Source organism: Arachis hypogaea, chromosome 20, assembly GCF_003086295.3.
Source record: "Arachis hypogaea cultivar Tifrunner chromosome 20, arahy.Tifrunner.gnm2.J5K5, whole genome shotgun sequence".
NCBI lineage: Eukaryota > Viridiplantae > Streptophyta > Magnoliopsida > Fabales > Fabaceae > Arachis > Arachis hypogaea.
In genome coordinates this window covers 97,674,207-97,684,787 of record NC_092055.1, presented here as the reverse complement: position 1 = coordinate 97,684,787, position 10,581 = coordinate 97,674,207, and the positions used below count along the sequence as shown (strand labels likewise).

The 10,581-nt window shown below is 39.9% G+C and overlaps 1 non-coding gene across 1 annotated transcript; it reads right to left on the bottom strand.

The window, feature by feature from the left end:
- Positions 1-9,792: 9,792 nt before the first annotated feature.
- Positions 9,793-9,899, bottom strand: LOC112788033 (small nucleolar RNA R71). Its single transcript, XR_003195414.1, has one exon. It is a non-coding gene; the product is annotated as a small nucleolar RNA R71 (small nucleolar RNA).
- Between the last annotated feature and the right edge of the window lie 682 nt (positions 9,900-10,581).

Below are 10,581 nucleotides of genomic sequence, written 5' to 3'. Positions count from 1 at the left end.
CCTATACCACAGAGACCCTAATCTCCTCAGAAATCGGCTGAACTAGTGTCTTGAGAAGTCCCCAACGAAGTCGTGGATTAGCCGTCTGAGAGATGCATAAACATAGCTGTTGGCTCGTGCTTTCAGTCACGTATTCACACGAACCCAAGTAGACACGGGTGTTTGTCAGGCACGTTCATCTTAATGTGATGAACAGAGCTGATTGTCTGATCATCCTATTCACCACAATGAAGATCGAGTATGCATCATAGAAATAAATCAAACATGGATAGGATAAGAAACAGTAATACTTTTATTAATTCTTAGGACTTAGTAGGGCTCCTCCCCTCAACCTAGGAGGTTTAGAAACTCATACTGATCTGTAATACAATGGTAAAAAGTGCATGATGGTAAAAGTGATGTAAAAGTTTGAATGATCATGTAAAATAACTCTTAAATACTAAACTAATGACTAATAAGGGTAAAACAATCTTTTTAGTGCTAAAATCCACTTCTGCAGCCTGCTTGGTGAGTGTTTGGGCTGAGTTTTGATGAGATCCATGTGCTATGAGGTCTTTTGGGCGTGGAACGCCAGCTAGGGAGTCCTCTCTGGGCGTTTGGATGCCAGGCTCTGCTCCTTGGGTGCTGGACGCCAGAAAGGGGGCAGGAAGCTGGCGTTGGATGCCAGTTTTGGGCCTTCTAGTTTAAAACAAACTATGGAATATTATACATTGCTGAAAGATATGAAAGTCAGCTTTCTATAGCCGTTGAGAATGCTCCAATTGGACTTCTGTAGCTCCAGAAACTCTCTTCCGAGTGCAATGAGGTCAGATCTAGATAGCATCTGCAGTGCTTTCTCTGTCTCTGAATCAGACTTTTGCTCCAGCTCCTTAATTTCAGCCAGAAAATACCTGAAATGGTACAAAAATGCACAAACTCAAAGTAATGGGACGCCTATGAAGAAGGGAGTTCTTGAAGTTGATACTCTGAATGCCATATTGGCTCAGAATAAAATATTGACTCAGCAAGTCAATATGATTTCTCAGAGTCTGAATGGAATGCAAGCTGCATCCAACAGTACTCAAAAGGCTTCTCCTGAAGAAGAAGCTTATGATCCTGAGAACCCTGCAATAGCAGAGGTAAATTACTTAGGTGAACCTTATGGAAACACCTATAACTCAACATGGAGAAATCATCCAAATTTCTCATGGAAGGATCAAAAGCCTCAACAAGGCTTTAATAATGGTGGAAGAAACAGGTTTAGCAATAGCAAGCCTTTTCCATCATCCACTCAGCAACAGATAGAGAATTCTGAGCAGAACCCATCTAGCTTAGCAAACTTAGTCTCTGATCTATCTAAGGCCACTGTGAGTTTCATGAATGAAACAAGGTCTTCCATTAGAAATTTGGAAGCACAAGTGGGCCAGCTGAGTAAAAGGATCACTGAAATCCCTCCTAGCACTCTTCCAAGCAATACAGAAGAAAATCCAAAAGGAGAGTGCAAGGCCATTGACATAACCAAAATGGCCGAACCCAAAGAGGGAGTGGAGGACATGAATCCCAAGGAGGAAGACCTCCTGGGACGTCCAGTGATCAATAAGGAGCTTCCCTCTGAGGAACCAAAGGACTCTGAGGCTCATCTAGAGACCATAGAGATTCCATTGAACCTCCTTATGCCCTTCATGAGCTCTGATGAGTATTCCTCTTCTGAAGAGTATGAGGATGTTACTAAAGAGCAAACTGCCAAGTTTCTTGGTGCAATCATGAAGCTGAATGCCAAATTATTTGGCATTGATACTTGGGAAGTTGAACCTCCCTTGTTCATCAATGAACTAAGTGATCTGGATCAACTGACATTGCCTCAGAAGAGACAGGATCCTGGAAAGTTCATAATACCTTGTACCATAGGCACCATGATCTTTAAGGCTCTGTGTGACCTTGGTTCAGGAATAAACCTCATGCCCCTCTCTGTAATAGAGAAACTGGGAATCTATGGGGTGCAAGCTGCCAAAATCTCATTAGAGATAGCAGACAATTCAAGAAAACAGGCTTATGGACAAGTAGAGGATGTGTTAGTAAAGGTTGAGGGCCTTTACATCCCTGCTGATTTCATAGTCCTGGATACTGGAAAGGAAGAGGATGAATCCATTATCCTAGGAAGACCTTTCCTGGCCACAGCAAGAGCTGTGATTGATGTTGACAGAGGAGAATTAGTCCTCCAAATGAATGAGGACTCCCTGGTGTTTAAAACTCAAGGATCTCTCTCTGCAACCATGGAGAGGAAGCATGAAAAGCTTCTCTCAAAGCAGAGTCAACCAAAGCCCCCACAGTCAAACTCTAAGTTTGGTGTTGGGAGGCCACAACCAAATTCTAAGTTTGGTGTTAAACTCCCATATCCAAACTCTAAGTTTGGTGTTGGAGAGTCTCAACAAAGCTCTGCACATCTGTGAGGCTCCATGAGAGCCCACTGTCAAGCTATTGACATTAAAGAAGCGCTTGTTGGGAGGCAACCCAATTTTTATTTATCTAACTATATTTTTCTTAGTTATATGTCTTTGTAGGTTCATGATCATGTGGAGTCACAAAATAAATATAAAAATTGAAAACGGAATCAAAAACAGCAGAAGAAAAATCACACCCTGGAGGAGCATCTGCCTGGCGTTCAAACGCCAGAATAGAGCATGGTTCTGGCGCTGAACGCCCAAAATGGGCAACATCCTGGCGCTGAACGCCCAGAACAAGCATGGTTCTGGCGTTCAACGCCAGAAATGGCAACAAATGGGCGTTGAACGCCCAAAATGGGCACCAACCTGGCGCTGAACGCCCAGAGTTGTGTGCAAGGGCATTTTGTATGCCTAAATTGGTGCAGGTATGTAAATACCTTGACACCTCAAGATCTGTGGACCCCACAGGATCATCTCAGGATCTATGGACCCACAGGATCATCTCAGGATCTGTGAATCTCACAGGATCCCCACCCACCTCACCCTCTATCTCTTCATTCATGACCATCCCTTCTGTTTTCCATCCACCACTCACATCCATACACACATCCCTCCATCTCCTCCATATCTTCTTCTTCTTCTATTCCTTCTTCTTTTGCTCGAGGGCGAGCAACATTCTAAGTTTGGTGTGGTAAAAGCATAGCTTTTTTGTTTTTCCATAACCATTGATGGCACCTAAGGCCAGAGAAACCTCTAGAAAGAGGAAAGGGAAGACAAAAGCTTCCATCAAGGGTCTATAGCTCAGTGGTAGAACATTTGACTGCGAATCAAGAGATCCCTGAGATACCTCAGGGGATACATTTTCTTCCACACAATTATTGGAAGCAACTAAGGGTGGAACATCAAGAGCACTCCATCATCCTTCATGAAATCAGAGAAGATCTAAAAGCAATGAGGGAGGAGCAACAAAGACAAGGAAGAGACATAGAAGAGCTCAAGGACATCATTGGTTCCTCAAGAAGGAAACGCCACCATCACTAAGGTGGATTTATTCCTTGTTCTTGCTTTCTCTGTTTTTTTCGTTTTCTATATTATGTGCTTATCTATGTTTGTGTCTTCATTACATGATCATTAGTAGTTAGTAACTTTGTCTTAAAGTTATGAATGTCCTATGAATCCATCACCTCTCTTAAATGAAAAATGTTTTAAATCAAAAGAACAAGAAGTACATGAGTTTCGAATTTATCCTTGAACTTAGCTTAATTATATTGATGTGGTGACAATGCTTCTTGTTTTCTGAATGTATGCTTGAACAGTGCATATGTCTTTTGAAGTTGTTGTTTAAGAATGTTAAATATGTTGGCTCTTGAAAGAATGATGACTAGGAGACATGTTATTTGATAATCTGAAAAATCATAAAAATGATTCTTGAAGCAAGAAAAAGCAGCAAAGAACAAAGCTTGCAGAAAAAAAAAGTAGGCGAAAAAAAAATAGAAAGAAAAAGAAAAAGCAAGCAGAAAAAGCCAAAAGCTCTTAAAACCAAGAGGCAAGAGCAAAAAGCCAATAACCCTTAAAACCAAAAGGCAAGGGCAAATGAAAAGGATCCCAAGGCTTTGAGCATCAGTGGATAGGAGGGCCTAAAGGAATAAAATCCTGGTCTAAGCGGCTAAACCAAGCTGTCCCTAACCATGTGCTTGTGGCGTGTAGGTGTCAAGTGAAAACTTGAGACTGAGCGGTTAAAGTCAAGGTCCAAAGCAAAAGAAGAGTGTGCTTAAGAATCCTGGACACCTCTAATTGGGGACTTTAGCAAAGCCGAGTCACAATCTGAAAAGGTTCACCCAATTATGTGTCTGTGGCATTTATGTATCCGGTGGTAATACTGGAAAATGAAGTGCTTAGGGCCACGGCCAAGACTCATAAAGAAGCTGTGTTCAAGAATCATCATACTGAACTAGGAGAATCAATAACACTATCTGAACTCTGAGTTCCTATAGATGCCAATCATTCTGAACTTCAATGGATAAAGTGAGACGCCAAAACTATTCAAGAGGCAAAAAGCTATAAGTCCCGCTCATATGATTGAAGCTATGTTTCATTGATAGTTTGGAATTTATAGTATATTATCTTCTTTTTATCCTATTCGATTTTCAGTTGCTTGGGGACAAGCAACAATTTAAGTTTGGTGTTGTGATGAGCGGATAATTTATACGCTTTTTGGCATTGTTTTTAGTATGTTTTTAGTAGGATCTAGTTACTTTTAGGGATGTTTTCATTAGTTTTTATGTTAAATTCACATTTCTGGACTTTACTATGAGTTTGTGTGTTTTTCTGTGATTTCAGGTATTTTCTGGCTGAAATTGAGGGACTTGAGCAGAAATCAGATTCAGAGGTTGAAGAAGGACTGCTGATGCTGTTGGATTCTGACCTCCCTGCACTCAAAGTGGATTTTCTGGAGCTACAGAACTCGAAATGGCGCGCTTCCAATTGCGTTGGAAAGTAGACATCCAGGGATTTCTAGCAATATATAATAGTTCATACTTTAGCCAAGAATAGATGACGTAAACTGGCGTTCAACGCCAGCTTTCTACCCAAACCTGGCGTCCAGCGCCAGAAAAGGAGCCAAAACCAGAGTTGAACGCCAGCTTTTGAGTTGAACGCCCAAACTGGCACAAAAGCTGGTGTTCAACTCCAAGAAGGACCTCTACACGTACAACACTCAAGCTCAGCCCAAACACACACCAAGTGGGCCCAGGAAGTAGATTTATGCATCAATTACTTACTCATGTAAACCCTAGTAGCTAGTTTATTATAAATAGGACCTTTTACTATTGTATTAGGCATCTTTTGATCATCTTAGGATCTTAGGATCATCTTTGAACGCATTGTTCTTAGACCAAGGGGGCTGGCCATCTCGGCCATGCCTGGACCTTTCATTTATGTATTTTCATACGGTAGAGTTTCTACACTCCATAGATTAAGGTGTGGAGCTCTGCTGTTCCTCAAAAATTAATGCAAGTACTACTGTTTTCTATTCAATTCATCTTATTTCGCTTCTAAGATATCCATTCGCACCCAAGAACGTGATGAAGGTGATGATTATGTGTGACGCTCATCACCATCTCCCCTATGAACACGTGCTTGACAAACACTTCTGTTCTACATGAAATAAGCTAGAATGAATATCTCTTAGATCTCTTAACCAGAATCTTCGTGGCGTAAGCTAGAATGATGGCGGCATTCAAAAGAATCCGGAAAGTCTAAACCTTGTCTGTGGTATTCCGAGTAGGATTCGATGAATGAATGACTGTGACGAGCTCCAAACTCGCGATTGCAGGGCGTTAGTGACAGACGCAAAAGGATAGTAAATCCTATTCCAGCATGATCGAGAACCGACAGATGAATAGCCGTGCCGTGACAGGGTGCGTGAGCATATTATTCACTGAGAGGATAAGATGAAGCCATTGGCAAGGGTGATGCCTCCAGACGATTAGCCGTGCCGTGACAGGGCATTGGATCATTTTCCCGAGAGATGACCGAAAGTAGCCATTGACAGTGGTGATGTATCACATAAAGCCAGCCATGGAAAGGAGTGAGACTGATTGGATGAAGATAGCAGGAAAGCAGAGGTTCAGAGGAACGAAAAGCATCTCCATTCGCTTATCTGAAATTCCTACCAATGATTTACATAAGTATCTCTATCCCTATTCTATTATTTATTATTCGAAAACTCCATGACTATTTTATATCCGCCTGACTGAGATTTGCAAGGTGACCATAGCTTGCTTCATACCAACAATCTCCGTAGGATTCGACCCTTACTCACGTAAGGTATTACTTGGACGACCTAGTGCACTTGCTGGTTAGTTGTATCGAAGTTGTGACAAATTATGAATGTGTAATCACGATTACGCGTACCAAGTTGCTCACGTGCCAGGAATAGTTTGAGCCTGGACATCACAATTTCGTGCACCAGGCATTTCTCCCAGTTTAGAACTAGGTTTGTTTCTTGGCATCTTTTTAGAACTCGGGTCAGATGATCAAGACATGAGTCAAATGAGTCTCCATAAACAGAGAAGCCATCCATGTATACTTCAAGGAATTTCTCTACCATATCAGAGAAAATGGATAACATATATCTCTGAAAGGTGGCAGGCACATTGCACAGGCCAAATGGCATTTGTTTATAGGCAAACACGCCAGATGGACATGTGAATGCTGTCTTCTCCTGATCGTGTGGATCCATTGCTATTTGATTGTATCCTGAATATCTTCCAGGAAACAATAAAAAGCATGACCTGCTAGTCTTTCTAGCATTTGGTCAATGAAGGGTAAAGGAAAGTGATATTTCCTGGTGGTGTCATTGAGTCTTCTGTAATCAATGCACATACGCCACCCTGTAACTGTCCTTTTTGGGATCAGTTCATTCTTTTCATTATGAACCACTGTCATGCCTCCATTCTTAGGAACAACTTGGATAGGGATCACCGAGGGGTTGTCAGAAATGAGATAAATAATCCCAGCCTCCCAGAGCTTAGTGACTTCCTGCTGCACTACTTCCTTCATGGCTGGATTCAATCGCCTTTGTGGTTGAACCATTGGTTTGGCATTATCCTCCAGCAGGATCTTATGCATGCATCGGGCTGGGCTTATGCCCTTAAGGTCACTTATAGTCCACCAAAGGGCGGTCCTATGTATTTTGAGCACTTTAATTAGTGCTTCTTCTTCCTGTGGCTCTAAGGTAGAGCTTATAATCACAGGATAGGTATCTCCTGATGCGTGAGCATATTTCCTATCTTTTCCTAGTAAATTTGCATTTAATTTGTTGAGTTTTATTCAAGAATTAATTATCTTTTAGCCACTATGGATGCTACTTTGATTCGTGTGCAATTCTGTTTATTTTAGGTAGCATTCGGTTGGATTTGATGGAGCTTCCGCAGAAAAAGAGAAGAAGGCTATATAGGGTAGGAATGGCTTAGAGGATGGAGAGGAAGCTTGCACAAATGGAAGGAGCACAAGAATTAAAGGAGATGACCAGCGAGGGCGACGCGTGCGCGTACCTGACGCATGCGCGTGATTTAGAGATTTGTTCAGCGACGCGTGCGCGTACCTGACGCGTACGCATGACACGTGAAGAAGACCATCGACACGTACGCGTGACTGACGTGTACGCGTGACATGCGCCACGTGTAGAAAATGCAGAAAACGTTAATTATTTAATTAATTCTGATTTAAACTTTATTTTTATTTTAAAATAGGAAAAGATATTATTTTAGTTTTAGAAAATAGATTTTAAAGTAATTAGGATTAGATATAGAAGAGAAAAGAAACTTCTCTTTTGGGGATTCCAACATTAGTTCACTTTTCATTCCACCTCAGCCCAATTTACAGTTTTTCAGAATCCTTATTTTCTCTCTCTACCATGAGCAACTAAACCTTAACTATTAGGGTTAGGAGCTCTGTCTATTGTATGGATTGATACTATTATTTTTGTATTTTAATTCATGTACTGATTTATATTTCAAGAATTGTTTTCGTTCTTTATCTTATGAATTTGGGTGGAACGGAAGTATGACCCTTGTTCTAATTGCGTTCTTGTATAACTTGGAAAAGCTCTTTACTTGAACAACAGCTTGAAAACAGATTCTCTTAAATTTCTAATTATCTGGACTTAACGGGATACGTGACATATAATCCTCTTATATTTGGGTAATTAGGATTTTTGTGGCATATAAACTAGAATTGAACTTCACCCTCTAATTGGAATTAATTGACCAAGGCATTGGCAGTTGATGAATTTTAAAGGAGACTAGAAAGGTCTAAGGAATTAGGGTCTAGTCACACATAGTTTGCCATGAATTAAATCTTGAATGATTAAAATAGTTAGTACGAAAAGTCAATCCGGAAGATAGATATCTCTGAAGCCTTAACTGTTTCTCCATACATATTTCATAACCTGTTTACTGCTTGGTTTATTAAATTTATGAATTATTGTTTAATGCTTTTGAATACCAAAACACTCTTTTTTGTTTGCCTAACTAAGTAAATTAATCAACCATTGTTGCTTAGTCCATCAATCCTCGTGGGATCGACCCTCATTCACTTGAGGTACTACTTTGTACGACCCGGTGCACTTGCCGGTTAGTTTGTGGTTGTAAAATCCGCACCAAATTTTTTTGACGCCGTTGTCGGGGATTGACTATGATTGACAACTACTCGTTGTTTGATTGCTTAGATTAGATATTTTTTTTCTTTAGTTAGTTTTCTTTCTGCATTAGTTATTTTGTGTTCCAATTTTTTTTATTTATTTTTCTTGCTTTTCGTTCACACCCCCCTGTGTGTGTCTGTTTCGTTTTACTTCCCTTTTCAATTTTTATTTTCGCTTATTAATTCTTATAATTTTTTAGTTATCATGTTTAGTTTATTTGTCTTTTATTTTCGTAGCTTTTTTTTTTAATTTTTTTTTATATTTCATTTTAGTTTTATTTGCTCCTTGCATTGTTTTTTATTTTTAATTTTCTATTTTATTAGTTTTATTTGCTTCTTGGCTTTAATTTTCAAGTTTTCTATCAATTAGTTTTCTCTTAAGTTCTGAAATTAAGTTTGGTGTTACCTAATTATTTTTATTTTAATTTTTTTGTTCAATTTTTTTTAAAGAAAAAAAGGAAATTTTTTTTTTGAAATTTTCACTTAAATTTTATTTATAATTTTCGAATTGTTTGCTTTATTTATTTAGTATTTTTTATTTTATTTGTTTACATATGTTACCTCACTAGGAATTCTCTGCACTCTGATGTAGAGAGTTCCATCTTTTCTTGTCTTCTGTCTGTTTATGTGCAGGAATAGAGACAAGGAACCTCTCTTAGACTTTGATCCTGAACCTGAAAGGACTTTCAGGCGACGTTTGCAACAAGCAAGACTTTACAAGGCTGTAGAATCCATTATGGACCTTAATAATGCTGTTAATGCCAATGTGGCAAATCCGAATGGGAATGAGCAATAAAGGAGAGTGCTTGGCTCTTACTCTGCTCCTACTACAGATCTTTATGGAAAAAGCATTGTGGTACCTCCTATAGCTGCGACCAACTTTGGGTTGAAGCCACAATTGGTCACCCTGGTGCAACAAAACTGCCAGTATCATGGTCTTCCCCACGAAGACCCAAATCAATTTATTTCTAATTTTCTGCAGATTTGTGATACTGTGAAGACGAATGGAGTGAACTCAGAGGTGTACAAACTCATGCTCTTCCCATTTGCTCTGAGGGATGGAGCAAAGCTATGGCTAGATTCCCAACCCAAGGAGAGTTTGGATACTTGGGACAAGGTGGTTACTGAGTTTCTTACAAAATTTTTCCCACCAAAGAAGCTGACTAAGCTTAGGGTGGAGGTTCAGACCTTCAGACAGAAGGATGGTGAAACTCTTTATGAAGCTTGGGAGAGGTACAAGCTACTGACTAGGCAATGCCCTCCGGACATGTTCTCCAAATTGACCCAACTAGATATCTTTTATGAAGGCTTGGGTGAAATATCCAAGAAGTGCTTAGATAATTCTGCAGGTGGTTCATTGCACAAGAAGAAGCCACCGGACGAGACTATTGAGCTGATTGAATTGGTTGCTAGCAACCAATATTTATATTCATCTAACAGAAATCCTGTGAACTCTGAGGCTCCTCAGAAGAAAGGTGTTATGGAAGTAGAAGCTCTTAATGCTCTTCTTGCTCAGAATAAGCTTATGTCTCAACAAATAAGTCTACTTACTCAACAGATGGGTGGCATGCAAGTCTCAGCTATCAACACCCAAAATCCACCTCAAGAAGTCTCTTATGACATGACAGGTAATTTTGTGCAAAATGATAATTATGATTATGCTCAATCCTCTTCTGAACAGGTCAATTACATGGGGAGTGGTCCTAGAAATCCCAATAATGATCCATATTCTAAGACATACAATCAGGGATGGAGAAATCACCCAAATTTTAGGTGGAGGGACCAATCTCAGAGACCTCAGAATTTTAACAATAATTCTCAGGGTGGCTTCCAATAGAACAATTACAATAACCGTCAATTTCAGTCTCAGCAACAACAACCACCTCAGCAGGCAAACTCTAAATCCCAAGAAGATTCTAGTTAGGAGATGATGAGAAGTTTCATGCAGGAAACC